The sequence below is a fragment of the Gadus morhua genome, chromosome 15, assembly GCF_902167405.1.
Source record: "Gadus morhua chromosome 15, gadMor3.0, whole genome shotgun sequence".
NCBI classification, from domain to species: domain Eukaryota; kingdom Metazoa; phylum Chordata; class Actinopteri; order Gadiformes; family Gadidae; genus Gadus; species Gadus morhua.
The window spans coordinates 5089440-5110330 of record NC_044062.1 but is presented as its reverse complement, the minus strand read 5'-3'; the positions used below and the strand labels follow the sequence as shown (position 1 = coordinate 5110330).

General features: G+C 43.9%; 1 protein-coding gene across 3 annotated transcripts in view; it reads right to left on the bottom strand.

The window, feature by feature from the left end:
- Positions 1-20891, bottom strand: part of golga4 (golgin A4) — a 54510-nt gene that overhangs the window by 23027 nt on the left and 10592 nt on the right. The gene's annotated exons all lie outside the window — the stretch shown is intronic.

The following is a 20891-nucleotide window of genomic DNA, read 5'->3' as shown; positions in this document are numbered from 1 at the left end:
GGCTTGGACCCCTAACTAGAACTGCAAGCAGTTATGCAGGGGTCCAAGAAGTGTGCATTTCGCCGGCACAACGCGAAGCATGTGTTCGAAATTGAGAAACGGCGTATGCCAAAAGATGCAGCTGACTCCAGTGAATCTGTGGATATAAAGGTTTTGACTGTGGGAGGTTCGGTGTGGGAGTTATAGCCCAAAACGCGTTTTCAGAACATTCCATTGGCCAATTAGGAGATGTATTATTTCGTCGTTTTTTTGCGCCCTCTTGTGGCGAAATTTTCCAAAGACAATTTTCCTTTTCCAAATAACTCCCGCCCACAGTAATAATTCTTGACCATAATTTTTATATAGACTCGGGTTTGCCCCTTGATGGTTCCCTCATAGTTTGAAGAACATTCCTTTGGCCAATTAGAAGATATACAATTTCCTCGTTTATTGCGCCCCCTAATGGCGAAAAATTCCGGAATTTTTATCGAACGACATTAAGGTTAGCACCAACATGTGTGTAAAATTTGGACTCGTTCCGATGTCTAATTTTGGATTTCTTTGGATTTTTGATTTTCCACGTCTAATTTAGCTCATAAACCAATACTCAAAACGCTACCGTTTCGTCGTCGAAGGTCGGATCAAAAAACTGTCATGCGATTCCTTTGCGTGTGCGTCTGAAGATGTCGTGTGCAAAGTTTGGTGTCGATTGGTCAAGAAATGTGGGCGGAGTAGGGAAAAAACAGTTTTGCGGTTTTCGCGATTTTGCGAAAAAAAATTCTAGACGCAAATGGGCGTGGCCTATGCCAAAAGATGCAGCAGACTCTAGTGAATATGTGCGTACAAGTTTTTGACTGTGGGAGTTTCGGAGTGGGAGTTATAGCCCCAAACGCGTTTTCCCTTGGTATAGCGCCACCTAGTGGCCGGCGTGTCTGGATTTTGTCGTCTGCGTAGTCCGAAGAGATCTGGATCTAGTCATGCAATTGGCGTGTCGTCACCATTTACGGTTTGGGCTGTGGGCACACTTTTAGGGAGGTAAGAATAAACTAGAACTGCAAGCAGTTATGCAGGGGTCCAAGAAGTGTGCATTTCGCCGGCACAACGCGACAAGAAATGTGCATTTCGCCGGCACAACGCGAAGCAAGTATTCAAAACGCTACCGTGAACAACATGTGGATATAAAGGTTTTGACTGTGGGAGCTTCGGTGTGGGAGTTATAGCCCAAAACGCGTTTTCAGAACATTCCATTGGCAAATTAAGAGACATACAATGTCGTAGTTTCTTGGCGGCGCCTTGTGGCGAAATTTTCCGAACACAATTTTCCTTTTCCAAATAACTCCCGCCCACATTAATAATTCTTGTCCATATTTTCTATATAGACTCGGGGTTGCCCCTTGATGGTTTCCCTCGAGTTTAAAGAATATTCCTTTGGCCAATTAGAAGATATACAATTTCCTCGTTTATTGCGCCCCCTAATGGCGAAGTTTTCCGAAATTTTTATCGAACGACAATAAGGTTAGCACCAACATGTGTGTAAAATTTGGACTCGATCCGATGTCTCATTTTGGATTTCTTTGGATTGTTGATATTCCACGTCTAATTTAGCTAATAAACCAATATTCAAAACGCTACCGTTTCGTCGTCGAAGGTCGGATCAAAAAAGTGTTTCATGCATTCTTTGCGTGTGTGTCTGAAGATGTCGTGTGCAAAGTTTGGTGTCGATTGGTCAAGAAATGTGGGAGGAGTAGCGAAAATACAGTTTTGCGGTTTTCGCGATTTTGCGAAAAAAAATTATAGACGCAAATGGGCGTGGCCTATGCCAAAAGATGCAGCAGACTCCAGTGAATATGTGCGTACAAGTTTTTGACTGTGGGAGGTTCGGTGTGGGAGTTATAGCCCCAAACGCGTATTCCTTGGTATAGCGCCACCTAGTGACCGGCGTGTCTGGATTTTGTCGTCTGCGTAGTCCGAAGAGATCGGGATCTAGTCATGTAATTGGCGTGTGTGCACCTTTTACGGTTTGGGCTGTGGTACCACTTTTAGGGGGGTAAGTATAATAACTAGAACTGCAAGCAGTTATGCAGGGGTCCAAGAAGTGTGCATTTCGCCGGCACAACGCGACAAGAAATGTGCGTTTCGCCGGCACGACGCGAAGCATGTGTTCAAAACGCTACCCTGAACATGTGGATACAAAGGATTTGACTGTGGTAGGAGTAGCGAGAAGTCAGTGTAGCGTTTCCGCGGCGAAATTTTGTAGAAGATATACAATTTCCTCGTTTATTGCGCCCCCTAATGGCGAAATTTTCCGAAATTTTTATCGAACGACATTAAGGTTAGCACCAACATGTGTGTAAAATGTGAACTCGATCCGATTTCTAATTTTGGATTTCTTTGGATTTTTGATATTCCACGTCTAATTTAGCTAATAAACCAATATTCAAAACGCTACCGTTTCGTTATCGAAGGACGGATCAAAAAAGTGTTTCATGCATTCTTTGCGTGTGCGTCTGAAGATGTCGTGTGCAAAGTTTGGTGTCGATTGGTCAAAAAATGTGGGAGGAGTAGGGAAAAAACAGTTTTGCGGTTTTCGCGATTTTGCGAAAAATATTCCTAGACGCATATGGGCGTGGCCTATGCCAAAAGATGCGGCAGACTCCAGTGAATCTGTGTGTCTAACTCTTCTGACTGTGGGAGGTTCGGTGTGGGAGTTATAGCCCCAAACAAGTTTTCTTTGGTATAGCGCCACCTAGTGGCCGGCATGTCTGGATTTTGTCGTCTGCCGTCACCTCACGGACCTGGATCTAGTCATGTAATTGGCTTGTGTGCACCATTTACGGTTTGGGCTGTAGTACCACTTCTAACGAAGGAAGTATAATAACTAGAACTGCAAGCAGTTATGCAGGGGTCCAAGAAGTGTGCATTTCGCCGGCACAACGCGACAAGAAATGTGCGTTTCGCCGGCACAACGCGAAGCATGTGTTCAAAACGCTACCCTGAACCTGTGGATACAAAGGATTTGACTGTGGTAGGAGTAGCGAGAAGTCAGTGTGGCGTTTTCGCGGCGAAATTGTGTAGAAGATATACAATTTCCTCGTTTATTGCGCCCCCTAATGGCGAAATTTTCCGATTTTTTTATCGAACGACATTAACGTTAACACCAACATGTGTGTAAAATTTGGACTCGATCCGCTGTCTAATTTTGGATTTCTTTGGATTTTTGATATTTCACGTCTAATTTAGCTAATAAACCAATATTCAAAACGATACCGTTTCGTCGTCAAAGGTCGCATCAAAAAAGTGTTTCATGCATTCTTTGCATGTGCGTCTGAAGATGTCGTGTGCAAAGTTTGGTGTTGATCGGGCGAGAAATGTGGAAGGAGTAGGGAAAAAACAGTTTTGCGGTTTTCGCGATTTTGCGAAAAAAAATTATTGACGGAAATGGGCGTGGCCTATGCCAAAAGATCCAGCAGACTCCAGTGAATATGTGCGTACAAGTTTTTGACTGTGGGAGGTTCGGTGTGGGAGTTATAGCCCCAAACGCGTCTTTCCTTGGTATAGCGCCACCTAGTGGCCGGCGTGTCTGGATTTGGTTATCTGAGTAGCGGTGCCGGACCTGGTTCTAGTCATGTAATTGGCGCGTGTGCACCATTTACGGTTTGGGCTGTAGTCCCACAAGTACGGGGGGAAGTATAATAATAATAATAGGAAAAATCCTTACAAAAACAATAGGGATCCAACCTGTTGGCTTGGACCCCTAAAAATCCTTACAAAAACAATAGGGATCCAACCTGTTGGCTTGGACCCCTAACTAGAACTGCAAGCAGTTATGCAGGGGTCCAAGAAGTGTGCATTTCGCCGGCACAACGCGACAATAAATGTGCATTTTGCCGGCACAACGCGAAGCAAGTATTCAAAACGCTACCGTGAACAACATGTGGATATAAAGGTTTTGACTGTGGGAGCTTCGGTGTGGGAGTTATAGCCTAAAACGCGTTTTCAGAACATTCCATGGCCAAATAGGAGATAGACAATGTCGTCGTTTTTTGGCGCCGCCCTGTGGAGAAATTTTCCAAAGAGAATTATCCTTTGCCAAATAACTCCCGCCCACATTAATAATTCTTGGCCATATTTTCTATATAGACTCGGGTTTGCCCCTTGATGGTTTCCCTTGAGTTTGAAGAACATTCCTTTGGCCAATTAGAAGATATACAATTTCCTCGTTTATAGCGCCCCCTTAGGGCGTAATTTTCCGAATTTTTATTCGAACGTCGTTAAGGGTGGCGCTAACATGTGTGTTAAATTTGGACTCGATCCGATGTGTAATTTTGTTTTTTTTTGGATTTTGGATTTTTCACGTCTAATTTAGCTAATAAACAAATATTAAAAACGATACCGTTTCGTCGTCAAAGGTCGCATCAAAAAAGTGTTTCATGCATTCTTTGCGTGTCCGTCTGAAGATGTCTTGTGCAAAGTTTTGTGTCGATTGGTCAAGAAATGTGGGAGGAGTAGGGAAAAAACAGTTTTGCGGTTTTCGTGATTTTGCGAAAAAAAATTATAGACGCAAATGGGCGTGGCCTATGCCAAAAGATGCAGCAGACTCGAGTGAAGCTGTGTGTACAAGGTTTTGAATGTGGGAGGTTCGGTGTGGGAGTTATAGCCCCAAACGCGTATTCCTTGGTATAGCGCCACCTAGTGACCGGCGTGTCTGGATTTTGTCGTCTGCGTAGTCCGAAGAGATCTGGATCTAGTCATGTAATTGGCGTGTGTGCACCATTTACGGTTTGGGCTGTGGTACCACTTTTAGGGGGGTAAGTATAATAATAATAGGAAGAAAAATCCTTACAAAAACAATAGGGATCCAACCTGTTGGCTTGGACCCCTAATAATCCTTACAAAAACAATAGGGATCCAACCTGTTGGCTTGGACCCCTAAAAATCCTTACAAAAACAATAGGGATCCAACCTGTTGGCTTGGACCCCTAATAACTAGAACTGCAAGCAGTTATGCAGGGGTCCAAGAAGTGTGCATTTCGCCGGCACTACGCGAAGCATGTGTTCGAAACTGAGAAACGGCGTATGCCAAAAGATGCAGCTGACTCCAGTGAATCTGTGGATACAAAGGTTTTGACTGTGGGAGGTTCGGTGTGGGAGTTATAGCCCAAAACGCGTTTTCAGAACATTCCATTGGCGATTAGGAGATGTATTATTTCGTCGTTTTTTTGCGCCCTCTTGTGGCGAAATTTTCCAAAGACAATTTTCCTTTTCCAAATAACTCCCGCCCACATTAATAATTCTTGACCATAATTTTTATATAGACTCGGGTTTGCCCCGTGATGGTTTCCCTTGAGTTTGAAGAACATTCCTTTGGCCAATTAGAAGATATACAATTTCCTCGTTTATTGCGCCCCCTAATGGCGAAATTTTCCGAAATTTTTATCGTACGACATTAAGGTTAGCACCAACATGTCTGTAAAATTTGGACTTGTTCCGATGTCTAATTTTGGATTTCTTTGGATTTTTGATTTTCCACGTCTAATTTAGCTCATAAACCAATATTCAAAACGCTACCGTTTCGTCGTCGAAGGTCCGATCAAAAAAGTGTCTATCAATTCTATGCGTGTGCGTCTGAAGATGCCGTGTGCAAAGTTTGGTGTCGATTGGTCAAGAAATGTGGGAGGAGTAGGGAAAATACAGTTTTGCGGTTTTCGCGATTTTGCGAAAAAAAATTATAGACGCAAATGGGCGTGGCCTATGCCAAAAGTTGCAGCAGACTCCAGTGAATATGTGTGTACAAGTTTTTGGACTGTGGGAGGTTCGGTGTGGGAGTTATAGCCCCAAACGCGTTTTCCCTTGGTATAGCGCCACCTAGTGGCCGGCGTGTCTGTATTTTGCCCTCTGCATAGTCTTCAGGGACCTGGATCTATTCATGCAATTGGCGTGTCGGCACCATTTACGGTCTGGGCTGTGGTACCACTTCTAGCCGGGAATAATAATAATAATAATAATAAGAAAAATCCTTACAAAAACAATAGGGATCCAACCTGTTGGCTTGGACCCCTAACTAGAACTGCAAGCAGTTATGCAGGGGTCCAAGAAGTGTGCATTTCGCCGGCACAACGCGACAAGAAATGTGCGTTTCGCCGGCACAACGCGAAGCATGTGTTCAAAACGCTACCCTGAACCTGTGGATACAAAGGATTTGACTGTTGTAGGAGTAGCGAGAAGTCAGTGTAGCGTTTTCGCGGCGACATTTTGTGGACGATATACAATTTCCTCGTTTATTGCGCCCCCTAATGGCGAAATATTCCGAAATTTTTATCGAACGTCATTAAGGTTAGCACCAACATGTGTGTAGAATTTGGACTCGATCCGATGTCTAATTTTGGATTTTTTTGGATTTTTAATTTTCCACGTCTAATTTAGCTAATAAACAAATATTCAAAACTCTACCGTTTCGTCGTCGAAGGTTGGATCAAAAAACTGTCTACCATTTCTTTGCGTGTGCGTCTGAAGATGCCGTGTGCAAAGTTTGGTGTCAATCGGTCGAGAAATGTGGGAGGAGTAGCGAAAAACCAGTTTTGCGGTTTTCGCGATTTTGCGAAAAAAAATTCTAGACGCAAGTGGGCGTGGCCTATGCCAAAAGATGCAGCAGACTCCAGTGCATCTGTGTGTACAAGTTTTTGGACTGTGGGAGGTTCGATGTGGGAGTTATAGCCCCAAACGCGTATTCCTTGGTATAGCGCCACCTAGGGACCGGCGTGCCTGGATTTTGTTATCTGAGTAGCGGTGCCGATTCTGGATCTAGTCATGCAATTGGCGCGTGTGCACCATTTACGGTTTGGGCTGTAGTTCCACTTTCACGGGGAGGTAGTATAATAATCCTTACAAAAACAATAGGGATCCAACCTGTTGGCTTGGACCCCTAATAAGAAAAATCCTTACAAAAACAATAGGGATCCAACCTGTTGGCTTGGACCCCTAACTAGAACTGCAAGCAGTTATGCAGGGGTCCAAGAAGTGTGCATTTCGCCGGCACAACGCGACAAGAAATGTGCGTTTCGCCGGCACAACGCGAAGCATGTGTTCAAAACGCTACCCTGAACCTGTGGATACAAAGGATTTGACTGTTGTAGGAGTAGCGAGAAGTCAGTGTAGCGTTTTCGCGGCGACATTTTGTAGACGATATACAATTTCCTCGTTTATTGCGCCCCCTAATGGCGAAATATTCCGAAATTTTTATCGAACGTCATTAAGGTTAGCACCAACATGTGTGTAGAATTTGGACTCGATCCGATTTCTAATTTTGGATTTTTTTGGATTTTTAATTTTCCACGTCTAATTTAGCTAATAAACAAATATTCAAAACTCTACCGTTTCGTCGTCGAAGGTTGGATCAAAAAACTGTCTACCATTTCTTTGCGTGTGCGTCTGAAGATGCCGTCTGCAAAGTTTGGTGTCAATCGGTCGAGAAATGTGGGAGGAGTAGCGAAAAACCAGTTTTGCGGTTTTCGCGATTTTGCGAAAAAAAATTCTAGACGCAAGTGGGCGTGGCCTATGCCAAAAGATGCAGCAGACTCCAGTGCATCTGTGTGTACAAGTTTTTGGACTGTGGGAGGTTCGATGTGGGAGTTATAGCCCCAAACGCGTATTCCTTGGTATAGCGCCACCTAGGGACCGGCGTGCCTGGATTTTGTTATCTGAGTAGCGGTGCCGATTCTGGATCTAGTCATGCAATTGGCGCGTGTGCACCATTTACGGTTTGGGCTGTAGTTCCACTTTCACGGGGAGGTAGTATAATAATCCTTACAAAAACAATAGGGATCCAACCTGTTGGCTTGGACCCCTAACTAGAACTGCAAGCAGTTATGCAGGGGTCCAAGAAGTGTGCATTTCGCCGGCACAACGCGACAAGAAATGTGCGTTTCGCCGGCACAACGCGAAGCATGTGTTCAAAATGCTACCCTGAACCTGTGGATATAAAGGTTTTGACTGTGGGAGCTTCGGTGTGGGAGTTATAGCCTAAAACGCGTTTTCAGAACATTGGCCAAATAGGAGATGGACAATGTCGTCGTTTTTTGGCGCCGCCCTGTGGCGAAATTTTCCAAGGACAATTTTCCTTTGCCAAATAACTCCCGCCCACATTAATAATTCTTGGCCATATTTTCTATATAGACTAGGGATTGCCCCTTGATGGTTTCCCTTGAGTTTGAAGAACATTCCTCTGGCAAATGAGAAGATATACAATTTCCTCGTTTATTGCGCCCCCTTATGGCGAAAATTTCCGATTTTTTTATCGAACGCCATTAAGTGGAGCATCGATATGTCTGAAAAATTTGGACTTGATCCGATGTCTAATTTTGGTATTTTTGGGATTTTTGATATTCCACGTCTAATTTAGCTTATAAACAAATATTCAAAACGCTACAGTTTCGTCGTCGAAGGTCGGATCAAAAAAGTGTTTGAGTTTTTCTTTTCGTGTGCGTCTGAAGATGTCGTGTGCAAAGTTTGGTGTTGATTGGTCAAGAAATGTGGGAGGAGTAGCGAAAAAACAGTTTTGCGGTTTTCGCGATTTTGCGAAAAAAAATTCTAGACGCAAATGGGCGTGGCCTATGCCAAAAGATGCAGCAGACTCCAGTGGATATGTGCGTACAAGTTTTTGACTGTGGGAGGTTCGGTGTGGGAGTTATAGCCCCAAACGCGTATTCCTTGGTATAGCGCCACCTAGTGGCCGGCGTGTCTGGATTTTGTCGTCTGCATAGTCCGAAGAGACCTGGATCTAGTCATGCAATTGGCGTGTCGTCACCATTTACGGTTTGGGCTGTGGGCACACTTTTAGGGAGGTAAGTATAAAAACTAGAACTGCAAGCAGTTATGCAGGGGTCCAAGAAGTGTGCATTTCGCCGGCACAACGCGACAAGGAATGTGCGTTTCGCCGGCACAAAGCGCAGCATGTGTTCAAAACGCTACCGTGAACAACATGTGGATAGAAAGGTTTTGACTGTGGGAGCTTCGGTGTGGGAGTTATAGCCCAAAACGCGTTTTCAGAACATTGGCCAAATTGGAGATAGACAATATCGTCGTTTTTTGGCGCCGCCCTGTGGCGAAATTTTCCAAAGACAATTTTCCTTTGCCAAATAACTCCCGCCCACATTAATAATTCTTGGCCATATTTTTTATATAGACTCGGGTTTGCCCCTTGATGGTTCCCTTATAGTTTGAAGAACATTCCTCGGGCCTATTAGAAGATATACAATTTCCTCGTTTATTGCGCCCCCTAATGGCAAAATATTCCGATATTTTTATTGAACGCCATTAAGGGTAGCACCGACATGTGTGTAAAATTTGGACTTGATCCGATGTCTAATTTTGGTATTTTTCTGGATTTTTGATTTTCAACGTAAAACGTAGCTAATAAACAAATATTCAAAATGCTACCGTTTCGTAATCGAAGGTCGGATCAAAAAGTGTTTGAGTTTTTCTTTTCGTGTGCGTCTGAAGATGTCGTGTGCAAAGTTTGGTGTTGATTGGTCGAGAAATGTGGGAAGAGTAGGGAAAAAACAGTTTTGCGGTTTTCGCGATTTTGCGAAAAAAAATTCTAGACGCAAATGGGCGTGGCCTATGCCAAAAGATGCAGCAGACTCCAGTGAATATGTGCGTACAAGTTTTTGACTGTGGGAGGTTCGGTGTGGGAGTTATAGCCCCAAACGCGTATTCCTTGGTATAGCGCCACCTAGTGGCCGGCGTGTCTGGATTTTGTCGTCTGCATAGTCCGAAGAGACCTGGATCTAGTCATGCAATTGGCGTGTCGTCACCATTTACGGTTTGGGCTGTGGGCACACTTTTAGGGAGGTAAGTATAACTAGAACTGCAAGCAGTTATGCAGGGGTCCAAGAAGTGTGCATTTCGCCGGCACAACGCGACAAGAAATGTGCATTTCGCCGGCACAACGCGAAGCAAGTATTCAAAACGCTACCGTGAACAACATGTGGATATAAAGGTTTTTACTGTGGGAGCTTCGGTGTGGGAGTTATAGCCTAAAACGCGTTTTCAGAACATTCCATTGGCCAAATAGGAGATAGACAATGTCGTCGTTTTTTGGCGCCGCCCTGTTGGCGAAATTTTCCCAAGACAATTTTCCTTTGCCAAAAACTCCCGCCCACATTAATAATTCTTGGCCATATTTTCTATATAGATTCGGGTTTGCCCCTTGATGGTTTCCCTTGAGTTTGAAGAACATTCCTTTGGCCAATTAGAAGATATACAATTTCCTCGTTTATTGCGCCCCCTAATGGCGAAATATTCCGAAATCTTTATTGAACGGCATTAAGGGTAGCACCGACATGTGTCTAAAATTTGGACTTGATCCGATGTCTAATTTTGGTATTTTTTGAATTTTTGCGTTTCGACGTAAAACGTAGCTAATAAACAAATATTCAAAATGCTACCGTTTCGTAATCGAAGGTCAGATCAAAAAGTGTTTGAGTTTTTCTTTTCGTTTCCGTCTGATGATGTCGTGTGCAAAGTTTGGTGTTGATTGGTCGAGAAATGTGGGAGGAGTAGGGAAAAAACAGTTTTGCGGTTTTCGCGATTTTGCGAAAAAAAATTATAGACGCAAATGGGCGTGGCCTATGCCAAAAGATGCAGCAGACTCCAGTGAATATGTGCGTACAAGTTTTTGACTGTGGGAGGTTCGGTGTGGGAGTTATAGCCCCAAACGCGTATTCCTTGGTATAGCGCCACCTAGTGGCCGGCATGTCTGGATTTTGTCGTCTGCATAGTCTTCACGTACCTGGATCTAGTCATGTAATTGGCGTGTGTGCACCATTTACGGTTTGGGCTGTAGTAGCACTTTTAGTGCTGGAATAATAATAATAATAATAATAATAATAATCCTTACAAAAACAATAGGGATCCAACCTGTTGGCTTGGACCCCTAAAAATAAAAAGAATCCTTACAAAAACAATAGGGATCCAACCTGTTGGCTTGGACCCCTAACTAGAACTGCAAGCAGTTATGCAGGGGTCCAAGAAGTGTGCATTTCCCCGGCACAACGCGACAAGAAATGTGCATTTCGCCGGCACAACGCGAAGCATGTGTTCAAAACGCTACCCTGAACCTGTGGATAAAAAGGATTTGACTGTGGTAGGAGTAGCGAGAAGTCAGTGTGGCGTTTTTGCGGCGAAATTTTGTAGAAGATATACAATTTCCTCTTTTATTGTGCCCCCTAATTGCGAAACTTTCCGAAATCTTTTTCGAACGTCACTAAGGGTAACACCGACATGTGTGTAAAATTTGGACTTGATCCGATGTCTAATTTTGGTATTTTTCTGGATTTTTGATTTTCAACGTAAAACGTAGCTAATAAACAAATATTCAAAATGCTACCGTTTCGTAATCGAAGGTCGGACCAAAAAGTGTTTGAGTATTTCTTTTCGTGTGCGTCTGAAGATGTCGTGTGCAAAGTTTGGTGTTGATTGGTCAAGAAATGTGGGAGGAGTAGGGAAAAAACAGTTTTGCGGTTTTCGCGATTTTGCGAAAAAAAATTCTAGACGCAAATGGGCGTGGCCTATGTCAAAAGATGCAGCAGACTCAAGTGAATATGTGCGTACAAGTTTTTGACTGTGGGAGGTTCGGTGTGGGAGTTATAGCCCCAAACGCGTATTCCTTGGTATAGCGCCACCTAGTGGCCGGCGTGTCTGGATTTTGTCGTCTGCGTAGTGTTCACGGACCTGGATCTAGTGATGCAATTGGCGCGTGTGCACCATTTACTGTTTGGGCTGTGGTACCACTTCTAGATGGGAAGTATAATAACTAGAACTGCAAGCAGTTATGCAGGGGTCCAAGAAGTGTGCATTTCCCCGGCACAACGCGACAAGAAATGTGCATTTCGCCGGCACAACGCGAAGCATGTGTTCAAAACGCTACCCTGAACCTGTGGATAAAAAGGATTTGACTGTGGTAGGAGTAGCGAGAAGTCAGTGTGGCTTTTTTGCGGCGAAATTTTGTAGAAGATATACAATTTCCTCTTTTATTGCGCCCCCTAATGGCGAAACTTTCCGAAATCTTTTTCGAACGTCACTAAGGGTAACACCGACATGTGTGTAAAATTTGGACTTGATCCGATGTCTAATTTTGGTATTTTTCTGGATTTTTGATTTTCAACGTAAAACGTAGCTGATAAACAAATATTCAAAATGCTACCGTTTCGTAATCGAAGGTCGGATCAAAAAGTGTTTGAGTATTTCTTTTCGTGTGCGTCTGAAGATGTCGTGTGCAAAGTTTGGTGTTGATTGGTCGAGAAATGTGGGAGGAGTAGGGAAAAAACAGTTTTGCGGTTTTCGCGATTTTGCGAAAAAAAATTCTAGACGCAAATGGGCGTGGCCTATGCCAAAAGATGCAGCAGACTCCAGTGAATATGTGCGTACAAGTTTTTGACTGTGGGAGGTTCGGTGTGGGAGTTATAGCCCCAAACGCGTATTCCTTGGTATAGCGCCACCTAGTGGCCGGCGTGTCTGGATTTTGTCTTCTGCGTAGTGTTCACGGACCCGGATCTAGTGATGCAATTGGCGCGTGTGCACCATTTACTGTTTGGGCTGTGGTACCACTTCTAGATGGGAAGTATAATAATAATAATCCTTACAAAAACAATAGGGATCCAACCTGTTGGCTTGGACCCCTAACTAGAACTGCAAGCAGTTATGCAGGGGTCCAAGAAGTGTGCATTTCGCCGGCACAACGCGACAAGAAATGTGCGTTTCACCGGCAGAACGCGAAGCAAGTATTCAAAACACTACCGTGAACAACATGTGGATATAAAGGTTTTGACTGTGGGAGGTTCGGTGTGGGAGTTATAGCCCAAAACGCGTTTTCAGAACATTCCATTGGCGATTAGGAGATGTATTATTTCGTCGTTTTTTTGCGCCCTCTTGTGGCGAAATTTTCCAAAGACAATTTTCCTTTTCCAAATAACTCCCGCCCACATTAATAATTCTTGACCATAATTTTTATATAGACTCGGGTTTGCCCCTTGATGGTTCCCTCATAGTTTGAAGAACATTCCTTTGGCCAATTAGAAGATATACAATTTCAACATTTATGGCGCCCCCTAATGGCGACATTTTCCGAAATTTTTATCGTACGACATTAAGGTTAGCACCAACATGTGTGTAAAATTTGGACTCGTTCCGATGTCTAATTTTGGATTTCTTTGGATTTTTGATTTTCCACGTCTAATTTAGCTCATAAACCAATATTCAAAACGCTACCGTTTCGTCGTCGAAGGTTGGATCAAAAAAGTGTTCCAGCGTTCTTTGCGTGTGCGTCTGAAGATGCCGGGTACAAAGTTTGGTGTCGATTGGTCAAGAAATGTGGGAGGAGTAGGGAAAAAACTGTTTTGCGGTTTTCACGATTTTGCGAAAAAAAATTCTAGACGCAAATGGGCGTGGCCTATGCCAAAAGATGCAGCAGACTCCAGTGAATATGTGCGTACAAGTTTTTGACTGTGGGAGGTTCGGTGTGGGAGTTATAGCCCCAAACGCGTATTCCTTGGTATAGCGCCACCTAGTGGCCGGCATGTCTGGATTTTGTCGTCTGCGTAGTCCGAAGAGATCTGGATCTAGTCATGCAATTCGCGCGTCGGCACCATTTACGGTTTGGGGTGTGGGCATAGTTTCAGGGGGGTAAGTATAATAATAACTAGAACTGCAAGCAGTTATGCAGGGGTCCAAGAAGTGTGCATTTCGCCGGCACAACGCGACAAGAAATGTGCGTTTCGCCGGCACAACGCGAAGCAAGTATTCAAAACGCTACCGTGAACAACATGTGGATATAAAGGTTTTGACTGTGGGAGCTTCGGTGTGGGAGTTATAGCCTGAAACGCGTTTTCAGAACATTCCATTGGCCAAATAGGAGATAGACAATGTCGTCGTTTTTTTGCACCCCCTTGTGGCGAATTTTTCCAAAGACAATTTTCCTTTTCCAAATAACTCCCGCCCACATTAATAATTCTTGGCCATATTGTCTATATAGACTAGGGATTGCCCCTTGATGGTTTCCCTTGAGTTTGAAGAACATTCCTCTGGCAAATGAGAAGATATACAATTTCCTCGTTTATTGCGCCCCCTTATGGCGAAAATTTCCGATTTTTTTATCGAACGCCATTAAGTGGAGCATCGACATGTCTCAAAAAATTGGACTTGATCCGATGTCTAATTTTGGATTTCTTTGGATTTTTGATATTCCACGTCTAATTTAGCTTATAAACAAATATTCAAAACGCTACCGTTTCGTAATCGAAGGTCGGATCAAAAAGTGTTTGAGTTTTTCTTTTCGTGTGCGTCTGAAGATGTCGTGTGCAAAGTTTGGTGTTGATTGGTCGAGAAATGTGGGAGGAGTATGGAAAAAACACTTTTGCGGTTTTCGCGATTTTGCGAAAAAAAATTCCAGACGCAAATGGGCGTGGCCTATGCCAAAAGATGCAGCAGACTCCAGTGAATAAGTGGGTACAAGTTTTTGACTGTGGGAGGTTCGGTGTGGGAGTTATAGCCCCAAACGCGTCTTTCCTTGGTATAGCGCCACCTAGTGGCCGGCGTGTCTGGATTTGGTCGTCTGCGTAGTATTCACGGACCTGGATCTAGTGATGCAATTGGCGCGTGTGCACCATTTACTGTTTGGGCTGTGGTACCACTTCTAGATGGGAAGTATAATAATAATAATCCTTACAAAAACAATAGGGATCCAACCTGTTGGCTTGGACCCCTAACTAGAACTGCAAGCAGTTATGCAGGGGTCCAAGAAGTGTGCATTTCGCCGGCACAACGCGACAATAAATGTGCATTTCGCCGGCACAACGCAAAGCAAGTATTCATAACGCTACCGTGAACAACATGTGGATATAAAGGTTTTGACTGTGGGAGCTTCGGTGTGGGAGTTATAGCCTAAAACGCGTTTTCAGAACATTCCATTGGCCAAATAGGAGATAGACAATGTCGTCGTTTTTTGGCGCCGCCCTGTGGCGACATTTTCCAAAGACAATTTTCCTTTGCCAAATAACTCCCGCCCACATTAATAATTCTTGGCCATATTTTCTATATAGACTCGGGTTTGCCCCTTGATGGTTCCCTTATAGTTTGAAGAACATTCCTTTGGCCAATTAGAAGATATACAATTTCCTCGTTTATTGCGCCCCCTAATGGCGAAAAATTCCGTTTTTTTTATTGAACGCCATTAAGGGTAACACCGACATGTGTCTAAAATGTGGGCTAGATCCGATGTCTAATTTTGGTATTTTTTGAATTTTTGCGTTTCGGCGTAAAACGTAGCTAATAAACCAATGTTCAAAACGCTACCGTTTCGTCGTCGAGGGTCGGATCAAAAAAGTAATGCAGCATTTCTTTTCGTGTAGGTCTGAAGATGCCGTGTGCAAAGTTTGGTGTCGATTGGTCAGGAAATGTGGGAGGAGTAGCGAAGAAACTGTTTTGCGGTTTTCGCGATTTTGCGAAAAAAAATTATAGACGCAAATGGGCGTGGCCTATGCCAAAAGATGCAGCAGACTCCAGTGAATAAGTGGGTACAAGTTTTTGACTGTGGGAGGTTCGGTGTGGGAGTTATAGTCCCAAACGCGTTTTCCCTTGGTATAGCGCCACCTAGTGGCCGGCGTGTCTGTATTTTTGTGGTCTGCGTAATGTTCACGGACCTGGATCTAGTCATGCAATTGGCGTGTCGGCACCATTTACGGTTTGGGCTGTGGGCCCACTTCTAGCAGGAAATAATAATAATAATAATAAAAATCATTACAAAAACAATAGGGATCCAACCTGTTGGCTTGGACCCCTAACTAGAACTGCAAGCAGTTATGCAGGGGTCCAAGAAGTGTGCATTTCGCCGGCACAACGCGACAAGAAATGTGCGTTTCGCCGGCACAAAGCGAAGCATGTGTTCAAAACGCTACCCTGAACCTGTGGATACAAAGGATTTGACTGTGGTAGGAGTAGCGAGAAGTTAGTGTAGCGTTTTCGCGGCGAAATTTTGTAGAAGATATACAATTTCCTCGTTTATTGCGCCCCCTAATGGCGAAATTTTCCGAAATTTTTATCGAACGACATTAAGGTTAGCACCAACATGTGTGTAAAACTTGGAGTCGATCCGATGTGTAATTTTGAATTTTTCGGGATTTTGGATATTCCACGTCTAATTTAGCTAATAAACCAATATTCAAAACGCTACCGTTTCGTCGTCAAAGGTCGCATCAAAAAAGTGTTTCCTGCATTCTTTGCGCGTGCGTCTGAAGATGTCGTGTGCAAAGTTTGGTGTCGATTGGTCAAGAAATGTGGGAGGAGTAGGGAAAAAGCATTTTTGCGGTTTTCGCGTTTTTACGAAAAAAAATTCTAGACGCAAATGGGCGTGGCCTATGCCAAAAGATGCAGCAGACTCCAGTGAATCTGTGCGTACAAGTTTTTGAATGTGGGAGATTCGGTGTGGGAGTTATAGCCCCAAACGCGTCTGTCCTTGGTATAGCGCCACCTAGTGGCCGGCGCGTCTGAATTTGGTTATCTGAGTAGCGGTGCCGGACCTGGATCTAGTCATGCAATTGGCGCGTGTGCACCATTTACGGTTTGGGCTGTAGTCCCACAAGTACGGGGGGAAGAATAATAATAATAATAATAATAATAATAATAGGAAAAATCCTTACAAAAGCAATAGGGATCCAACCTGTTGGCTTGGACCCCTAATAATAATCCTTACAAAAACAATAGGGATCCAACCTGTTGGCTTGGACCCCTAACTAGAACTGCAAGCAGTTATGCAGGGGTCCAAGAAGTGTGCATTTCGCCGGCACAACGCGACAAGAAATGTGCGTTTCGCCGGCAGAACGCGAAGCAAGTATTCAAATCGCTACCCTGAACCTGTGGATATAAAGGTTTTGACTGTGGGAGCTTCGGTGTGGGAGTTATAGCCTAAAACTCGTTTTCAGAACATTCCATTGGCCAAATAGGAGATAGACAATGTCGTCGTTTTTTGGCGCCGCCCTGTGGCGACATTTTCCAAAGACAATTTTCCTTTGCCAAATAACTCCCGCCCACATTAATAATTCTTGCCCATATTTTCTATATAGACTCGGGTTTGCCCCTTGATGGTTCCCTTATAGTTTGAATAACATTCCTCTGGCCAATTAGAAGATATACAATTTCCTCGTTTATTGCGCCCCCTAATGGCGAAAAATTCAGTTTTTTTTATTCAACGCCATTAAGGGTAACACTGACATGCGTCTAAAATTTGGGCTTGATCCGATGTCTAATTTTGGTATTTTTTGAATTTTTGCGTTTCGGCGTAAAACGTAGCTAATAAACCAATGTTCAAAACGCTACCGTTTCGTCGTCGAGGGTCGGATCAAAAAAGTGTTCGAGCATTCTTTGCGTGTGCGTCTGAAGATGCCGTGTGCAAAGTTTGGTGTCGATTGGTCAAGAAATGTGGGAGGAGTAGGGAAAAAACAGTTTTGCGGTTTTTGCGATTTTGCGAAAAAAAATTATAGACGCAAATGGGCGTGGCCTATGCCAAAAGATGCAGCAGACTCCAGTGCATATGTGCGTACAAGTTTTTGACTGTGGGAGGTTCGGTGTGGGAGTTATAGCCCCAAACGCGTATTCCTTGGTATAGCGCCACCTAGTGGCCGGCATGTCTGGATTTTGTCGTCTGCGTAGTCCCCACGGATCTGGATCTAGTCATGCAATTGGCGTGTCGGCACCATTTACGGTTTGGGCTGTGGGCACACTTTTAGGGAGGTAAGTATAATAATAATAAACACTACAAAAACAATAGGGATCCAACCTGTTGGCTTGGACCCCTAACTAGAACTGCAAGCAGTTATGCAGGGGTCCAAGAAGTGTGCATTTCGCCGGCACAACGCGACAAGAAATGTGCATTTCGCCGGCACAACGCAAAGCAAGTATTCAAAACGCTACCGTGAACAACATGTGGATATAAAGGTTTTGACTGTGGGAGCTTCGGTGTGGGAGTTATAGCCCAAAACGCGTTTTCAGAACATTCCATTGGCGATTAGGAGATGTATTATTTCGTCGTTTTTTTGCGCCCTCTTGTGGCGAAATTTTCCAAAGACAATTTTCCTTTTCCAAATAACTCCCGCCCACATTAATAATTCTTGACCATAATTTTTATATAGACTCGGGTTTGCCCCGTGATGGTTCCCTCATAGTTTGAAGAACATTCCTTTGGCCAATTAGAAGATATACAATTTCCTCGTTTATGGCGCCCCCTAATGGCGAAATTTTCCGAATTTTTTATCGTACGACATTAAGGTTAGCACCAACATGTGTGTAAAATTTGGACTCGTTCCGATGTCTAATTTTGGATTTCTTTGGATTTTTGATTTTCCACGTCTAATTTAGCTCATAAACCAATATTCAAAACGCTACCATTTCGTCGTCGAGGGTCGGATCAAAAAAGTGTCTATCATTTCTTTGCGTGTGCGTCTGAAGATGCCGTGTGCAAAGTTTGGTGTTGATTGGTCAAGAAATATGGGAGGAGTAGCGAAAAAACAGTTTTGCGGTTTTCGCGATTTTGCGAAAAAAAATTATAGACGCAAATGGGCGTGGCCTATGCCAAAAGATGCAGCAGACTCCAGTGAATATGTGCGTACAAGTTTTTGACTGTGGGAGGTTCGGTGTGGGAGTTATAGCCCCAAACGCGTTTTCCCTTGGTATAGCGCCACCTAGTGGCCGGCGTGTCTGGATTTTGTCGTCTCCCGTCACCTCACGGACCTGGATCTAGTCATGCAATTGGCGTGTCGGCACCATTTACGGTCTGGGCTGTGGTACCACTTCTAGCCGGGAATAATAATAATAATAATAAGAAAAATCCTTACAAAAACAATAGGGATCCAACCTGTTGGCTTGGACCCCTAACTAGAACTGCAAGCAGTTATGCAGGGGTCCAAGAAGTGTGCATTTCGCCGGCACAACGCGACAAGAAATGTGCATTTCGCCGGCACAACGCGAAGCAAGTATTCAAAACGTTACCTTGAACAACATGTGGATATAAAGGTTTTGACTGTGGGAGCTTCGGTGTGGGAGTTATAGCCTAAAACGCGTTTTCAGAACATTCCATAGGCCAAATAGGAGATAGACAATGTCGTCGTTTTTTGGCGCCGCCCTGTTGGCGAAATTTTCCCAAGACAATTTTCCTTTGCCAAAAACTCCCGCCCACATTAATAATTCTTGGCCATATTTTCTATATAGATTCAGGTTTGCCCCTTGATGGTTTCCCTTGAGTTTGAAGAACATTCCTTTGGCCAATTAGAAGATATACAATTTCCTCGTTTATGGCGCCCCCTAATGGCGAAATTTTCCGAAATTTTTATCGTACGACATTAAGGTTAGCACCAACATGTGTGTTAAATTTGGACTCGTTCCGATGTCTACTTTTGGATTTCTTTGGATTTTTGATTTTCCACGTCTAATTTAGCTCATAAACCAATATTCAAAACGCTACCGTTTCGTCGTCGAGGGTCGGATCAAAAAAGTGTCTATCATTTCTTTGCGTGTGCGTCTGAAGATGCCGTGTGCAAAGTTTGGTTTTGATTGGTCAAGAAAAATGGGAGGAGTAGCGAAAAAACAGTTTTGCGGTTTTCGCGATTTTGCGAAAAAAAATTATTGACGCAAATGGGCGTGGCCTATGCCAAAAGATGCAGCAGACTCCAGTGAATATGTGCGTACAAGTTTTTGACTGTGGGAGGTTCGGTGTGGGAGTTATAGCCCCAAACGCGTTTTCCCTTGGTATAGCGCCACCTAGTGGCCGGCGTGTCTGGATTTTGTCGTCTGCGTAGTCCGAAGAGATCTGGATCTAGTCATGCAATTGGCGTGTCGTCACCATTTACGGTTTGGGCTGTGGGCACACTTTTAGGCAGGTAAGAATAATAACTAGAACTGCAAGCAGTTATGCAGGGGTCCAAGAAGTGTGCATTTCGCCGGCACAACGCGACAAGAAATGTGCGTTTCACCGGCAGAACGCGAAGCAAGTATTCAAAACGCTACCGTGAACAACATGTGGATATAAAGGTTTTGACTGTGGGAGGTTCGGTGTGGGAGTTATAGCCCAAAACGCGTTTTCAGAACATTCCATTGGCGATTAGGAGATGTATTATTTCGTCGTTTTTTTGCGCCCTCTTGTGGCGAAATTTTGCAAAGACAATTTTCCTTTTCCAAATAACTCCCGCCCACATTAATAATTCTTGACCATAATTTTTATATAGACTCGGGTTTGCCCCTTGATGGTTCCCTCATAGTTTGAAGAACATTCCTTTGGCCAATTAGAAGATATACAATTTCAACGTTTATGGCGCCCCCTAATGGCGACATTTTCCGAAATTTTTATCGTACGACATCAAGGTTAGCACCAACATGTGTGTAAAATTTGGACTCGTTCCGATGTCTAATTTTGGATTTCTTCTGATTTTTGATTTTCCACGTCTAATTTAGCTCATAAACCAATATTCAAAACGCTACCGTTTCGTCGTCGAAGGTCGGATCAAAAAAGTGTTCCAGCATTCTTTGCGTGTGCGTCTGAAGATGCCGTGTGCAAAGTTTGGTGTCGATTGGTCAAGAAATGTGGGAGGAGTAGGGAAAATACAGTTTTGCGGTTTTCGCGATTTTGCGAAAAAAAATTCAAGACGCAAATGGGCGTGGCCTATGCCAAAAGATGCAGCAGACTCCAGTGAATATGTGCGTACAAGTTTTTGACTGTGGGAGGTTCGGTGTGGGAGTTATAGCCCCAAACGCGTATTCCTTGGTATAGCGCCACCTAGTGGCCGGCATGTCTGGATTTTGTCGTCTGCGTAGTCCGAAGAGATCTGGATCTAGTCATGCAATTCGCGCGTCGGCACCATTTACGGTTTGGG